The sequence below is a fragment of the Amborella trichopoda genome, chromosome 6 (genome assembly GCF_054954075.1).
Source record: "Amborella trichopoda isolate Santa Cruz 75 chromosome 6, AtrichopodaSantaCruz75HAP2 v2.0, whole genome shotgun sequence".
NCBI lineage: Eukaryota > Viridiplantae > Streptophyta > Magnoliopsida > Amborellales > Amborellaceae > Amborella > Amborella trichopoda.
In genome coordinates, this window is record NC_142341.1 from 16,551,036 (window position 1) to 16,569,040 (window position 18,005).

General features: G+C 37.2%; 1 non-coding gene across 1 annotated transcript in view; it reads right to left on the minus strand.

Annotated features, from left to right (window-relative positions):
* LOC18425975 (putative membrane metalloprotease ARASP2, chloroplastic) overlaps positions 1–18,005 on the minus strand; it is a 33,644-nt gene that overhangs the window by 1,454 nt on the left and 14,185 nt on the right. The gene's annotated exons all lie outside the window — the stretch shown is intronic.

The window sequence follows — 18,005 nt, forward strand, 5'->3', positions numbered from 1 at the left end:
TTTGTTTTGATCTTCAATCTAATACCTACACCACCAATCCCTGCGAGGGGCATACAGATATACACATAGACAAAGATTTGAGAGATAAATGGAAATTTATCAAAATTGACACAAAGAGATGAACAATTTTATATTTTACCTATATTTTTAATGGAAAATGGTTACATAAGGTTGCAACCTTAAAATGTAGAATTAAAGATGCACCTCAAAAATCCATCAAAAAAGGTTGTTTTAATGTTGAAAAAACCTCTATTTGATCATCTCGACATCGAGATATATGAATATGAGGAAAAAAACAAAAGATTTTGAATCCCAGAAATAGTACATCTTACAACACATTATCTAAACCGTTCATTTTTCAAGATTTTCATATGTTTATATATCTATTTGATTTTAACCATTTTCGGAGTTTAAAATTTTATAATTAAAAATGAAAATATATTTTTAGATAATATACCTAAGAATGTTTTACACCAAAATTACATGTTACAATAAAATTTGGAGGTGCGTCTTAATTAGATTGTTTAAGGTTGCAATCTTATACAAACCACACCCATTTTCAATTGAATTCCAATGACCCAAAAAAAACAAACATGGTCTTGAGTTGAAGTATTTTACTATTTTATAATATTATATCATATTATATTATAAATTTATATTTATTTTATTAATTTAATTTATATTATATAGTACATATTGATTACATATAGAATATATAATATTAATATATATTTATTATATATTGATCACTGAAAAATATTGGTTCTGATGCCTAATCATTTTTTCTGAAACCCAATTATGCTTATGCTATTTATTTTTTGCTTTTTTTATGTTTTTAATATAAAAAACAATACATATAAATTTGCAACATTTTTTACAATTTTTTTTGGATTTTTTTTGTATTTCTCGATTTTTTTTACCAAAATTATATTTTTCGGAAAAAATCGAGCACTAATCAACCGATTTAGTCATAATCGGTCGAACTAATTGGATCGGGCCAGGACCACCGCCTAATTGGCCCAATCCGTTGTTTTGAACATCGGAAAAGATCAACATTTTTTTATTTCATAAAAATTCAATCTCTCAATATGATCTTTCATCAACACTTTTTTATTTCGTAAAAATTCGATCTCTCATTACATTATACGATCTTTCTTTTATAATAGCCACACCTTACAAAAGATAATCACTCTCCTAAACGACTCCTATCCTATCTAACACTTATTAAACGTGAACTTAAACTCTATCAAACTACTCATGCACCAACAATTCCCATTAAACTTGTAAGCCATGTTTAAAAAATCGGATCGGTGATTCGAATAGGTCACAACTATACTCATATCGGATTGGGGAATTGGTGGGTCGGAGCAGAAGAATCGGAGGAATCGGTAATTTTTGTCCTTAAATTTTTTTTAAAATAATTCAAGAAAAACTGTTGATCCTTTTTCTTTTCTTTTTTCACTTGACTCATGAAGAATCGGTCAAACTCGGTGAAGAATTGTCAAAATCGGCGGTTTGATGAAAAATCGACGAGTCTACGATTCTGAATCGATTGAATCCCGGTTTTTTACTGGATCTGAGATGGTCATGATGATTCTCTTTCCGAATCGCTCGATTCCAGATCGGGTCACTGATTTTTTAATCACTGCTGACAACTAACAACTTATCCTTTCCATGAAAGATAAATCCTATTTAAAACACATGGAGATAACTAAAGATGACCTATACGCACTACTCTTTAATGTTAACGTCCCTCCTAAAAGATCCCAACTCTACCAAAATATACCCCATTTCCATAACTAAAAAGATAGAAATTCCCAAAATAATAATAATAATAATAAAAGGATATTTTCTAGAAAAAAAACAATATCCAGAAAACAAAGACAAGTTTCCTAAAAAAACAAAATGGTAACCTTATATCTTAAAATAAATAATATTATTATTAGTCTACCCACATCTCTAAAAATAAAATTAAGAATTAAAATTTTCTAGTAACTAGATCTTGATCCACATCAGATCTACTGAGATGAGAAACTATTTGTGTAAAAAATAAAAGAATAAAAAAATAAAAATAAAATAAATAATAACAACAACAACAACAACAACAACAACAATAATAATAATCATAATAGTGATAATAGTGATAATAATAGTAATAATAATAGCAATAATAATAATAGTAGTAGTAGTAATAATAATAGTAGCAGTAGTAGTAGTAGTAGTAATAATAATAATAATAATAATAATAATAATAATAATAATAATAATAATAATAATAATAATAATAATAATAATAATAATAATAATAATAACAATAATAATAATAATAATAATAATAATAATAATAATAATAATAATACTACTAATAATAATAATACTAATAATAGTAATAATAGTAATAATAGTAATGATAGTAATGATAGTAACGATAGTAACGATAGTAACAATAGTAACAATAATAAAAATAATAACAATAATAACAATAATAAGAATAATACTAATAATAGTAATAATAGTAATAGTAGTAATAATAGTAATAATAGTAATACTAGTAATAATAGTAACAATATAGTAACAATAATAACAATAATAATAATAATAATAATAATAATAATAATAATAATAATAATAACAATAATAATAATAATAATAATAATAATAATTATTATTATTATTATTATTATTAATATTATTAATATTATTATTATTATTATTTTATTTTATTTTTCTTTCTTTTTAACATAACGATCACTAAGATCATTTTTCAGTTTTATTTTTGTTGGTTGTGTTTAAATTTAAGAGATTGTATAATATGACACCATTTACCTTTGTTACAATAAGTTTACAATTAGCACTAGCCATCCCATTTCAAATTGGACAGCTTGAGTCGTGTCAAGAAGTTCGAGAAATATACAATGATTTGTCTTACTTTTATGTGAAAAGTTTATATAAAGCCTAGGATCTAAACAATCAAATTAGAGTCTACCTCAAAAATTTAACTAGAAGATGTTGTTTTGATGCCCAAATATGATCAAATTAATCATCTAGAAATCAAGATTCATAGACATGAGAAAAAAATGGATTTCAAGTTTTAAAAATAGTGCATCTTGTAAGCATTTTTGGACCGTCAATTTTCAAGATTTTCAAGTTTTCATAGATTTGCTTGATATACACTATTTTTGAAGCTTTAAATTTTATAATTAAAGATGAAAATATATTTTAAGGCTATCACAAAAATTTTCAATATGCAAACCATATTTCTTGACACTATTTGACGGTGGGCTGTAATTTAATTGTTTAGAGCCTCGACTCTATACAAACCGCACCCTATTTTTATTATTCATTTACTTCCATGAGCTCAATGTTTATAACTCGCGTTTCATGATATATGCTTACATACCGTACATATTGGAGGGCGACAGAGTGCGGGACCGTGACATGAGGTGGCAAACGCAGCTCAGGTAAGAGTGGCTCAACGCATATAAAGGTTGAATCCAGAGAAAATCACGAAGAAAATTAAAATCCAGTCAGTAAGACAGATATTTAACAAAAAACAAAGTCATATCCATTTACAATCATTCTCCAAAATTGCTTTACAATCAGTTCAAGGCACTACTGGCCACAAAATACAAGGTAAACATAAAACAAACATCTCCGTGACGCCATCACCAACACCTACTATGACAAGCTTCTCAGACACCCTTCAACCGGCTTCAAGCTTTAAGCATCTCAACACCCAAACAGTTGCCCTCTTACCCGAGCCAGAAACTATCACTCTACCAGAATGAAAGTGAGCGGAATGAGCTAACAACCCAGTAAGTAGATGTACACCATTGCATTCCGACCTATAACAGTAATAGTAAATAACATTGCTCACTAACTTATACAGATATCATGAAAATTTTCTCTATTCATGTCCTTCAGTACTTTAACAGTATAAGAGTATACACAGCTCAATTATAGAATAACATGAAGTGTATAAGCCATCAGTCATTTACTCTCTAGTAGAACAGTAATGCCGATAGATCACAACTTCACACAACCTCACATAGTAGAAGCTAAAGAAGCCTACTCCTGAAGTAGAAGTTCTATTGATCAGGCCAAGCAAATCTTGTAGCTTGGAACTTCTACCCTCGCTGAAGAGGGAAGACAATGACAAATGGGTATCCCACTTTGTACTGTTTTCACACACACACACAATCCCCAGCTCGCTTTGTTGTTTTCGATAGGAAGAGGCCTTGTAAGACATGACCCTCTCATAAGCACTTCCGGCGAGAGGGTGTTACACTATTATTGGGTAACCCATATTGCTGGCATAGTAGTATCCAACTACCAATGGGTATCCCATTGCTTAGTGGTCAGCATCACAGTATAAAGCAATATCACAGTACCCACTACCCATGGGTGGCCCATTGCGTAGTGATCAGTATTAGTATCATAATATAAAACAGTATCACAGTGTCTCAGGTACCTATATACAGTATTTCAAGACAATTAATTTCATCTCCTTTGATCAGATTACTCATTACATCATTTGTATAATGTATGCACAATTTGGAGATATACCGCTCATTTCATCAGTGGTATACATACATACACATCGAGGCGTCGTGTTTGATTAACAAAGAACCCCAATTAAATCTCAGTATTAACTTAACACAAGTTTGACAATTTCATGCAATTTCAGACAGTGACGTCCTATCATAAACAGTGATGTAACTTTTGATCTATTCAGAATTTAGAGATAGTTCCAAAACCAATTTTACAATATACACACATATCTTTTAAATGGGGGTGGTTGAAAGTGTTTGGACCTCGTTTGGCCCTTCTAAAGCTCAGTAGAACGAAAGCATGTTATCTGAAATCTGCTACGCAATTGTGACAATGACATGTCCCTCTTTGAAGAATTATAACTTTCAGTCCATTAAGTATTTTAAGATGGTTTCAAAACCAAAGTTCGAGTGAAACACGTATCTTTCTAACAAGGGTTGTTTGAAAGTATTTGAACTCCATTTGGTCATTCAAAAGTTCGTGACAATAAAATGATAGTTCCGGAAATCTAGTAAATTCTGTAAACAGTGACATATTCTCACAAATTAAGGCATAACTTTTAATCTAGGAGAAATTTCAAATACTTTCAACATGCCACTTTAAACATACTCAAATCTTTCACATGGAAGTAGTTTGAGAACAATTGGACTTCATTTGGTTAGTTAAAACCCATGGCAATAGTAGTAACAGTTATGAAACTTAATAGAATCTGTCAACAGTGACATGCTTGCATATAGTGAGGCATAACTTCCCATTTATAAGGGATTTGAACAATGTTTAAACATGAACATTATAATTGACTCACATATATTTCTAATGGTTGTGATTTAAAGTCATTTGGACCTCATTTGACTGTTTAAAAGCTTATTACAAAACAAGACTATTCTTTGAAATTCACAGTGTGCTCAGTACATGTCTCAAAGGATACTTAATGACTTTAAATTCATCGTGGATAACATCATGAAGTCTCTACCATCTTGAATTAGACATACATGGACCCATCATGCATTAGAGGCATTAACTCTATGAAATAATGCATAAACACACTCGCTTTCTATCACCATGCTTGCAAGTATTTTGGTTTCATGCCTCTACAAAATCAGGTGTAATGGTGGTGTGGTCCACTTACCTAATAAGCAATGGTGCCTTTCAATCCTCTTTCATAGTCCCGACCCCCCTGTCCCCCGTCTTTCAAGCTTCCATCAATGACCATAACAATGAGATAACAGTGAGCTCTAAGGTGAAAGGCTCTACAGAGAGAAAATGAGAAGTTAATGGCATGTGAGAGAGAGGGGCTAAAGTACCCTGTTTGCTAGGGTGGCAGTCCAAGGCTGGACAAGTGGCAAGCACCACCCATGCATCAGTACAAGTGACGTGTGTGGCAGCATGCATCTAGCAGGTGGTGACATGCACGGTGTTGCACGTACAACGGTAGCCCATTTGCTTCATCTTACTGGCATTTGTGAAAACTCCTTCTTCTTCTTACACTCACGACGGTAACTCTCTCTCCTCATCTTCTTTCATGTGCGATGTTACACTCGCGGTGCTACTCTCTCTTTCATGCATAGCATTACGCTCACGGTGCTACTCTCTCTTTCATGCGCGGCGTTACACTTGCAGCGCTACTCTCTCTCATGTGTGGCACTAATTTTTCTCTCTCCTCTCTTCCTTACACTCGCAGCAGTGTCATGCACGGCGTTACCCTCTGACACGCACGGCTGTTAGCTCTCCACCTTACTACCGTGTGTGCTTCTTCTCTATCAGACTCCTATTATCGCATGTGTTTCTATGGCAGGGAAATCTTGGTCCATGTATCATCCCCCCCTTAAAAAAGATTTTGTCCCTAAAATCGTCAGTTAATCAGGGTCCTTATCCTTGATTTCATCATCTCATTCCCATGTCGATTCTTATCGTGAGTGACACTGCCATAACACCCAGACCAGAGAAATTTCTTTATTACGCAGAACCTGCACTCTCTTGTCCAGTATTTCAATTGGTTGCTCGACATAAGTCAAATCTTCCCTGATCGGGTTCGGTTCATACTTCAAAACATGGGATGGATCAGGCTAATATTTCCTCTTCAGTGCTATATAAAAAGCATTATGAATATTAGCCAACTCGGGTGTTAAGGCCAATCGATATGCCACGACTCCGATTTTTTCTAAAATTTCAAAAGGTCCAATAAATTGTGGACTTAGTTTTCCTTTCTTGCCAAATCTCATGATGCCCTTAATTGGCGACACTTTCAAAAAGACCCGATCACCCACTTTAAATTCAATGTCTCTTCTACGATTATCGGCATAACTCTTCTACCGACTCTGAGCTAGTTTGAGCCTTTCTTGAATTAAAGCAATCTTTTCTGATGTTATCTGAACAATTTCTGGCCCCAACAATCTCCTTTCACTGACCTCATCCCAATATATAGGTGATATGCACTTCCTCCCATACAGGGCCTCAAAAGGTGCCTTCTGAATACTAGCATAGAAACTGTTCTTATATGCAAACTCTATCAAAGGTAGATGATCATCCCGGTTTCCTTTAAAATCTGCAACCCATGCCCTTAACATATCTTCCAGGGTTTGTATTGTCCTCTCCGACTGCCCATCAGTCTGGGGGTCGAAATCAGTATAAAAGTGAGTTTCGTTCCCAAGGCTGATTGCGGACTTTTTCAAAATCTTGAAGTAAATCTGGAGTCCTTGTCAGACACAATGCTAATAGATACTCTATGCGGTCATACTATCTCTTTAATGTATAACTGGGCTAGATTATCCAAAGTCTAGGTTGTGCGAACCAGTAAGAAATGGGTAGCTTTCGTTAATTGGTCCATAATGACCCAAATACTTTCATGCCTAGTAGGCAGGCCAGGGACAAGATCCATGGTAATATGTTCCCATTTCCATTCTGAAACAGGTAAGGGCTGTAAAGTCCTGTAGGTTTCTGATGTTTAGCCTTTACTTGCTGACATGTTAAACACTTAGAGACAAATTGTGCCACTTTCCTCCTCAGATCATTCCACCAAAAAGCTTTCTTCAGGTCTTGGCCTATTTTAGTACTTCCTGGATGTACAATGTAAAAGGAGTGGTGAGCCTATTCCAGAATAGCCCTTTTTACATTCTCGTCATCTGGAATACATGCCATATCTTTAAATCTTAACAATTTACCGCTACCCACATCGAAGACCTCTTTTCCTTCCAATTTCATTTCTTGGACCATCATACATGCTACTGATACCATGGTTTCCTACTCTAGTCGTCTGCCACGACATTGGTCTCTCCTAGGTGGTAGTTGAGGGTACAGTCATAAGCTTTTAACAATTCTATCTATCTTCTTTGTCTCATATTCAATTCCTTCTGAGAAAACAATTACATGAGGCTCTTATGGTCAATGAACATTTTAGATGGGGTCTCTTTCAGATAATGCCTCTTTAAATAATAATAATCATAATAACACAGCTCTCAACATGTCTTCTCTACTTAAGTACAGCCTTGATTTTACAAGAGTCAACTGCGACCCCGTCCTTCGAAAGAATATGCCTGAGGAAAGCCATGCTCGGGAGCGAGAATTCACTCTTACTCAACTTGGCATACAGCTTTTTTGACTTTAAGATCTGAAGGACCATCCTTAGATGTTGTTTATATTCGCTCAGATTCTTCAAATATATCAAAATGTCATCGATAAAAGCCACCACAAAATCATCTAGAAAGGGTTTAAAAACTCGATTCATTACCTCCATAAAGACCGTTGGTGCGTTGGTTAATCCAAATGGCATCACTAAAAATTTATTGTGACCAAACTAGGTCCTGAATACGGTCTAAAGAATATCCTCTTCCTTGACCCGCAGTTGATGATAGCCCTACCAGAGGTCAATCTTGGAAAATACTTGCGCTTCGTAAAGTTGATCAAACAAGTTGTCAATCCTAGGCAAGGAGTACTTGTTCTTTATCGTGACCTGATTTTGCTGTTTATAATTAATACTAAGCCTCAAAGACCCATCTTTCTTAAAACTGATGCACTCTATGGTGATACACTGGGCCGGATGAACCCTTTATCCAATAACTCATGTAGTTTTTCTTTTAGCTCCTTTTTAACTAAGTTGGGGTCATCTTGTAAGGGGTTTTAGAAATGGGAGCAGTACTAGGGGCTATTTCTATTTCAAATTCTCTTCTATCTTACTGGGGGCGGAGAGTTTAACTCTTCAGGAAAAACTTCTGGATATTCTCTCACCACTGTTATCTCCTCTAACTTAGATTGGACATCCCTATTTTCCACCACATAAGCCAAGTGCCCAACACATATTTTGGTCAACAGGCGAGAGGCCCGAAGGGCCGAGATAAGGTGCAGAGGGGAACATTCTTAATGCTCATAAAGCTCAATTTAGGCTGTGATTTGGGCTCCTAAAGGTTACAGTTTTATCGTAACAATTCACCGTAGCATGGTATGTGGACAACCAGTCCATGCCCAAAATACTATCAAACACTTAGATGTTTAGAAGTATCAAGTCTATAAGTAAATATGCCTTCAAACCCCACAATGATTATATAAAATATCATTTTCTAAAGATTCTACCATAAAATAAAAAATCCAATCAAGATTCTCAAGTTTAACATGTATATGGTATGAAATATATGGTGCGACAAAAGGAGTGAGAGGAAACATGATCAAAACTCTAACTTCTACGTCACAAATCAAAACCATACCTTTGGTTACTGAAGTTGAGGCCAAAGCTTCCTCCTTGGGTTCTTAGCTTAGACTTGTCCCTGATTACTAGGCAATCCCTAATCAGGTGGCCTGACTTGCCACACTTGAAGCATGCCCTCATCTTTACCTAGCACTCAAAAGCCGCATGACCTGGCTTCCCACAGAAGTAACAATGTACTGGCTGATTTTGCTCGATGTCACCACAGGAGGTCTTCAGGGCCTTACCACTTCTCTAATCTCCATTTCCTTGAGAATATCTTGAAGGTGAAGGTCTTTCCTTCAGCTTTTTCGGTTTCATTACTGAGCAGCCCTTGATTTGGTGGCCAAGTCTGCAGAACAATAACAAGTTCCCGCCCTCCATCACAAGGTGGTTGTTCAGCCCGCAGTTTGAGCATGACGGGCGCCGGTTCTCCCTCACGTCCCCCGAAAAAATCTTCTAAACTTTAATTGCATCCGGTTGAGTCCTTCCCCTACAGTCTCCCCTAGGGGGGGGCCGAACCCTCCTTCCGACATTTTCAGATGGCGAGGGCCTTAATCTACCTTATATTCTTAGTTGGAACTCCTGAAAATCTTCCACAACTTGGGCCATGGCCCCTAAAGTTCTGAAAAATTCCCCGAGGGCCTCTGTATTCTCATTGTTGGAACCTGTATTGTTGATACGAGTTCTCATCATCTTTGACCTAAGACACAACTACCCAGTTACGAACCTATGAAAAACTATTCTAAAGACACTTCTTAAACTTCAAAGGCCAAGAATCCTATCCTGGCAGCTCTGATACTATAAATTGTCACAACCCCGCCCCCTGGCCCCATACTGTACATATCGGAGGGCAACAGAGTGCGAGACCGCGACATGAGGTGGTGAACGCCACTCAGGTAGGAGTGGCTCAACGCATATAAAGGTGGAATCCAGAGCAAATCACGAAGAAAATTAAAATCCAATCAATAAGACAGATATTTAACAAAAAACAAAGTCATATCCTTTTACAATCATTCTCCAAAATTGCTTTACAATCAGTTCAAGGCACTACAGGCCACAACATACAAGGTAAACATAAAACAAACATCTCGGTGAGGCCACCACCAACACTTACTCTGAAAAGCTTCTCAGACACGCTTCAATAAGCTTCAAGCTTTAAGCATCTCAACGTCCGAATAGTTGCCCTCTCACCCGAGCCAGAAACTATCACTCTACAAGAATGAAAGTAATGAGAATAAGCTAACAGCCCCGTAAGTAGATCTACACCATTGCATTCCGACCTATAACGGTAATAACAAATAACAGTGCTCACTAACTTACACAGATATCTTGAAAATTTTATCTATTCATGCCCTTCAGTACATTAAAAGTGTAAGAGTCTATACAGTTCAATCATAGCATAACAGTGTATAAGCCATCAGTCATTTACTCTCTAGCAGAACTAATGCCGATAGATCACAACTTCACACAACCTCACATAGTAGAAGCTAGAGAAGCCTACTCCTAAAGTAGAAGTTCCATTGATTAGGCCATGCCAATCCTGTAGCTTGGAACTTCTACCCTCACTCAAGAGGGAAGACAATGACAAGTGGGTGTCCCACTTCTTATTGCCCTCACACACATACACAATCCCCAGCGTGCTTTGGGGTTTTCGATAGGAAGAAGCCTTGTACGATATGACCCTCTCATAAGCCCTTCTGGCGAGAGGGTGTTACACTACCATTGGGTGACCCAATGCATAGTGCCAATGAAGATTTGGGGGGATCGACCCACCCTGTTGTTCAGTTTCACCACCTACCCCAGTCCTATCGATGCACAGTCAGTAATTATCAGCATAGCAGTTTCCAACTACCAATAAATGTCCCATTGCGTAGTGGTTAGTGTCACAGTATATCACAGTACAAAGCTGTATCACAGTACCCACTACCAATGGGTGGCCCATTGTGTAGTGGTCAGTATCAGTATCACAATATAAAACAGTATCACAGTGTCTCAATAAGGCATACACAGTATTTCCAAACAATTAATTTCATCTCCTTTGATCAGATTACTCGTTACATCGTTTGAATAATCTATGCACAATTTGGGGATATACCGCCCATATCATCGGTGGTATACATACATACACATCGAGGCATGGTGCTTGATTCACAAACAACCCCAATTAAATCGCAGTATTAACTTATACATGCCTGGCAATTTCATGTAATTTCAGACAGTGATGTCCTCTCATAAATAGGGACATAACATTCTATCTATTTAGAGACGGTTCCCAAACCAATTTTAGATCTCGTTTGGCCCTTCAAAAGCTCAGTACAACAAAAGCATGCTATCTGAAATATGATGCACAATTGTGGCAGTGACATGTCCCTCTTTGAAGAGTTATAATTTTCAGTCCATTAAGTATTTTAAGATGGCTTCAAATCAAATTCGAATGAAAACACGTATCTTTCTAACAAGGGTCGTTTGAAAGCATTTAAACTTCATTTGGCCATTCAAAAGTTTGTGACAATAAAATGACAGTTCTGGAAATCTAGTATATTCTGCCGATAGTGACATGTTCTCACAAATTAAGGCATAGCTTTTAATCTAAGAGGAATTCGAAATACTTTCAACATGAAACTTTAAACATACTCAGAGATCTTTCATAACGCAGTGATTTGAGAACAATTGGACTTGTTTTGGTTAGTCAAAACCCATGGCAACAATAGTAACAGTGATAAAACCCAATAGAATCTATCAACAGTGACATGATTGCACATATTGAGGCATAACTTCCCATTTATAAGGGATTTGAACAATGTTTAAACATGAACATTATAATGGACACACATAGATTTCTAATGCCAGTGATTTGAATTCATTTGGACCTCATTTGCCTGTTCAAAAGCCTATCACAAAAATATGAATATTTTTGGAAATTCACAGTGTACTCCGTTGTAAACATGACATTTTAAATCTGGCAAATTCTATGGCTTTCTGAACCCTTAGAACCATATTATCCTATTATATCCAATTTATTTGCCTCAAAACTACCCAATTCATATCCCAATTTGAAGTAGAGCCCAAGAACTTTGCAACGGTCCAAGAATCGTCTGAATCGGACCTACGAATAAAAAGATATAACAAATAACAATTTAGGCCCTATGAGACCCAACTGTCAGGCCGCAGGCCAGGCAGTAATGGGCCTGACAGGGCCAGGCGTGGGTTGATGATGCAGTCAACGTATCTGATAATGTAGTAAACACGTTTTCTTTAATTATATAAGGCTAAAACTTCAAGATAAATCCAAAAATTTCGAAAAAACTTCCAAAAAATTAAAAAAAATCACTAATTGAATCTTATAAATACCCCCTCTTCCTAACCCAAAAGGAGAGAGAAAAAGAGACCAAAAAATCCGTAGAAATTCTTGAAATTAAGAAAATTACTCAAAAATACCAAAAATAGGATCACCAATTGAATACTATAAATACCCCCTCTCCCTAACCCAAAAGGAGAGAGAAAAAGAAACCAAAAAAACATTAGAAATTCTCAAAATTAGGAAAATTACCCAAAAAAAAGAAAAACCCTTAGAAAATTCCTAAAAATTTAGAAAAAAACTCCAAAAACTTCAAAAAATTATAGAAAATCTCATAATTGATATTCAACCTCTGGAGTTCACAAAAAAAGCCTAGATCCCTTTCATACTAGAAATCTGCTGGTCAACATCCGAATCAAAAAGGCAAAGAGGGTCTGTTCTGATACGGGTGAGCCCTCAAAGGCTCAGGAATCCCGAGGCATCCGACTTAGTTTGGTATTATTTCTTCCTCTCTCTTTCTTCTTCTTTTTACTATTTTGCTTCTTTTATTTATTTTTGATCTGTTAACTTGTAGTAAAATTTGTATTTTAATTCATGCTAGCACTGCCACAGATCTGAGAGTAGATATGCTCGTTTCCGAGCAAAACTAGCCTCAGATCAGAATTCGATCTGTCTCACTTTCTCTACCACCTTATTTACTTCTTTTTACTTATTTTAAGGTGTTAAAATTCGAGAGATTTTCATCGGAAGATCTATCAAATTTTTATCGTAAACAGTTTGGCACCCACCTTGAGGCTATTTCGAGCTTGATCCATGCTTCAAAATACGATTTTTATTCACTGGTTTTAGTCACAAAAGGTCCCAAAAGTCAGCTACGACCAAAATCCAGGGTTTTGGTGCTCCGAAACCCTTCTTTTTCTAGGTGACACTCCCATTGTCGCCCAAATTCAAAGGCCTCAGAAACCTCTGAAAAATTTGTGGATCTGTTTTAGAGATTCTTTTGTGATTGCACAAAAAACTTCATATCAAAATAAAATTTTTAAAAATATCAAAAGGTATTTTCAGTTCAATCTAGGCTTTTCTAGTTTACTTTACTTTAATTTATTTCATCATATATATTTTTATTTCCTAATTCTTCCAAGTTTAAAGTAGTCTTCTTTCATCACAATAAACAAGATAAAAATAAATAAATAATAATAATATTTTGGGTGACACCACCCGTGTCGCCCAACTGCAAGTGTCCCAAAAACATTTTGAGACCCCACATGACCATTTTAGGGACTTTTGGCTCCCTGTTGACTAATTTTTTACTTATAATAAAAATATAACAACTATAAAAAAATTATTTTTCTTCAGATAGATCTATTCTATTTCTGCCCTTTTGATTTTATTTTAGTTTGTTAATTTTGACTGAAATCATAATTTTCCTTCTTTCACCATGCTTAGTTTAACTGTGTTTCATCAAAATTAAAAAGATAAAAAAAAATTTAAAAAAAAAAATACATTAGGGTTGCTTGCCCCTCCAAACCTAGACCCAATCTTGGTCCGAGCCGAGACTCGCACACCATCTAGTCTAAATCTTAGTCTAGGTTTTAGAATAGGTCTAAGCTTAAGGGTTGCCTCTAGTGCTAGACTAGGCTTACCCTAGTTCAGTGTTTTAACTAAAATCCATTGAGTCTAGTAAGTCTAGATTCCAGTCTAGTCTTAGCCTAGGTCTAAGCTAAAGTTTTTAACCCTAGTGTCAAGCTAGGTTTGCACTAAGTCGTTGAGTTTAGATCTTACCTAAATCTAGATTTTAGAACCAACCAAAAGAAATCACCATGTCAATCACTCAAGGCGACCATGATGACTGCGCCACGGTCGACTCTAAGCCTAACCTGCCCAAACCTAGGGATCAGTATGCTGCAATCCCTTGGAGTTATCGACAGACCTTAGGACAATCCATTATTCAACGCTCAAGTCTTCAATTAGAGGCAGAGTCTCAAGCATCCACTCTTAATCCTGAGATATGTGTGGCTTAAAAAATCGGCTCCGCCCGAAAAGCCTTGAATAGTCAAGAAGTTCAACCAAGCGTTGTCCTACAGGAGATTTTTAGGCAACCAAAGTAGAAGTCGAGTGAGGGAAGAAATTCATGCAATATTTAAAGTCAATTCCCGTAACTCGAATCAAGAAAACTTTGAGGTGCAACGATCTTAAAACCAAGACCCACCTAGGTCTATGGGATCTAACCCAATCTCGAGCTACCATAGTACAACTCATGATGTCCTGAACATTGTACGAAGCAGATGTGTCGACTCAAACCGACCCTTAGGCGAGATAGGCGTCCAAGCTGCCCTCAAAGTCTAGTTGACCTAGGTTACACTGTTCATGCCCCAACTTACGGGTCGATCCCAAACCAAGTTAGTGGTATAAGTCAACCCTTAGCACAATCTGTTCTTCAATCGGTCCCTCTAGCAAACCGTGCAATTTTCGCAACCGGTGGCGACACCTATGGGTTAGTACGCCCCTCAAGAACTAATGTATCAAACCGCCCCAGTGACTGCTGCTCATCAATCTCAAGCCCATGTAGGCCAACATATACCCCAAGTTTCAACTTATTCGTCTACGCTTGGGAACCCACCAACCAGTGGGCCTACTGCCATTTCAAATACTCAACAAGAAGGCACCTTAAAAGCAAATGCAGGATATACTTATAAGAATGGGCATGAATGAAATTCTACCCCCAAAGGCTTATGTTCATGAGACCCTTGGAGGCATGGAAGACCTTTCCCTGAGATTTGTCATCCCAGAATTTAGAAACAAGTTCAATGGGAAAAGCGTTCCAGATACTCACATCAATGCATACCTCCTCTCCGTTCGAGCTTTACGAGACAAGTCTAGCCAACTGAAGGCCATCTTTTCACAAACATTGACCGGTGAGGCCTTGAACTAGCATCGGAGAACAATATCCGCTCGACCAAACATCACTCCAAACGAAATGTTCAACCTATTCGTCTCTCACTACTGTGGGTCAACACCAAGACCTCTCTCCCTAGGCGAACTCAGTGCAACAAAACAAAACTCAGGAGAATCCTTTGAGGATTTCATCGGTCAATTCCTTGAGGCGGCAATGCGGTCATAGAATGTCCACTACAGACTCAGCCAAGATCTCCATAGTCTTAGAGAATGCTGCTCCTGAGTACCGGACCTTCTTCAGCCAATGTCTTATCCCTCACTCTTTTGACTCCATGATTGATCAGGTGGAGCAACACGAAAGGGCCAAAGGGACACCCCTCAGCACCAAGCTTGACATCAAGTCGATAACAGTTCCCCAATAAGAAAAAAAAAAGGGGGAATGCTTCCGTTCAGGTTAATGAGATCGTCATTTATGGATCGGCCCACGGTTTAGCTGCTCAACGCAACAATCAGAATAAAAACCGAAGGGGTTAGCCTAGAGCCAATGCTCAAAACAATAACCAAAAGCGAGAGGATAATTTCACCCCTCTTAAAGACCCATTAGAAAAAGTATTGCAATTACTCTTGGTTAATAATATGGTTTATGTTCCACCACCATCTGAACTACCATTTCAAGCCACGGATAAGGGCAGGTAGTACAAGTGGCATCAAAACCATGCTCATGATACTCAAGACTGCATATATTTGAAATGGGTGATTCAAGGGTTAATCAATAGGGAGGACATCACTATCGCACCTAGAAACCAACATGTCAAAGAGCCTAATCAAAAGATGTGTATCTTCACAAATCCTCTCCCTAAAAATATGGTCACAATGACCGAAAAGCCAGGAGCTCAAGTTAACTAGAAAGAGAACGTTGTTATTTACATGATTGAGTGTAGAGACAAAGAAGAGGATCCCAGTCACTTCATATTGGCTTGTGATCATCAGTTTCAAGAACCCGAAGAAGATCTTTTGAGCCTTTTAAGAGGAAGCCCTTCATCTCCAAACCTCGATAACCTTCCCAAATAGGACCGATATGACGAAGATGACACACTAGAGATTGATATGGTCATGACTAATAAAAGACTTCATCTTCCAAACAAGGGGCCAACACCTCAAAGTCTCCCACTACTCTTGCTAGGGCTTACCCTATCGAGCTTCAAGCTGACAAGGTCGACTCCTTAACCCTAAGAGGCCGAGTGTTCAAACTCATTCAATTGATGGTCGATACTCTCGATGAAAGAATGAGAAATACCTCAAAAACCAAACAACCAGTGAGGGTCGTAGATCACGAGCTGAATAAGGAAATTCAAGGATCTGCAACCACCTACGATCTACCAGCTCATCTCAGGAAGATCCAAGCTCAAATCTCCATCTTGGAGCTACTCGTCGATTCACCAGCACATTGAGCCCAGATCAAGAAGGTCATTGCCAAGACACACATCCTAAGCAAAAAACAGCCGGATGAGTTGTGCAGAATGATCAATCAGCTGATGGCATCGACACCAATCGTATTCACAAACGATGACATCCCAGCCAGCTTCAACCGATTTCACGTCCAACCTCTACACATCACCGTCTTCATGCAATGATATGAAATACGAAGAGTGCTTGTTGATAATGGGGCATCCTTAAACATATACCCTATGAAAATAATGAAGAAGATATGTAAAAGCCCGAATGACTTCGAGTCATGTCAACTAACTATCGCTGCATACTACAAAACCAAAAGACAACTTGAAGACATACTTCCTCTCACACTCTAGATCAGCCCTACCGTCCAAGTGATAAAGTTTTATGTCTTGGACATAAAACCTTCTTTAAACATGTTGTTAGGAAAATTGTGGCTGCATGAAAACCTCGTGGTCGCCTCTACACTACATCAATACCTCAAATTTCTAACTAAAAAGGGCATCGCAAAGGTATGTGCTGAACCCCCTGCTTTTCTCAATCCTAGTACATATAATGAGAAGCTAGTTGTAGAAGTCGAGCTCGGAGAAATCCTGCTCGCTTCTTTCGAACAAGTCGATTGTGCTACCTTATGCCTAGAGGCCGACAACCCTATTCCTCAAATTTTGTAAACTTTTGCATCAATAGATGATCATTATCCAATGTCAACATCAATACAGTTTCGGGTCCCTCGAAGCTTGGCACATGCTCTTCTCCCAAGGCTTCCAACCAGGCCAAGGCTTTGGTAGTCAAGGGCAAGGCGTAACGGATGCAATTTCTGAATCATTCAAAGCCAAAACTGAAAACGAAGATTGAAGAGGTCTTGGGTGTTCTCTCACCTTATTGCAAAGCTAGATGAAGCCTTCAAGCTATCTAGGCATTGTATCTAGAGGCGTTCAAAGCCTCAATCCTCTCGATGCCCATCCTTCAAAATGGTCTAAGGTGATCCTTGAATCCTCAACGGGGAATAACTCTTCTTCCACATCTCAACATTCACAAGAACTAGGAATTGAAGACCTTTTTACTGACCGGGATTTGAAGGTATGCACAATCGGCTCTAACATAGCCAAGCGTGCTCATCCACTGATTCAA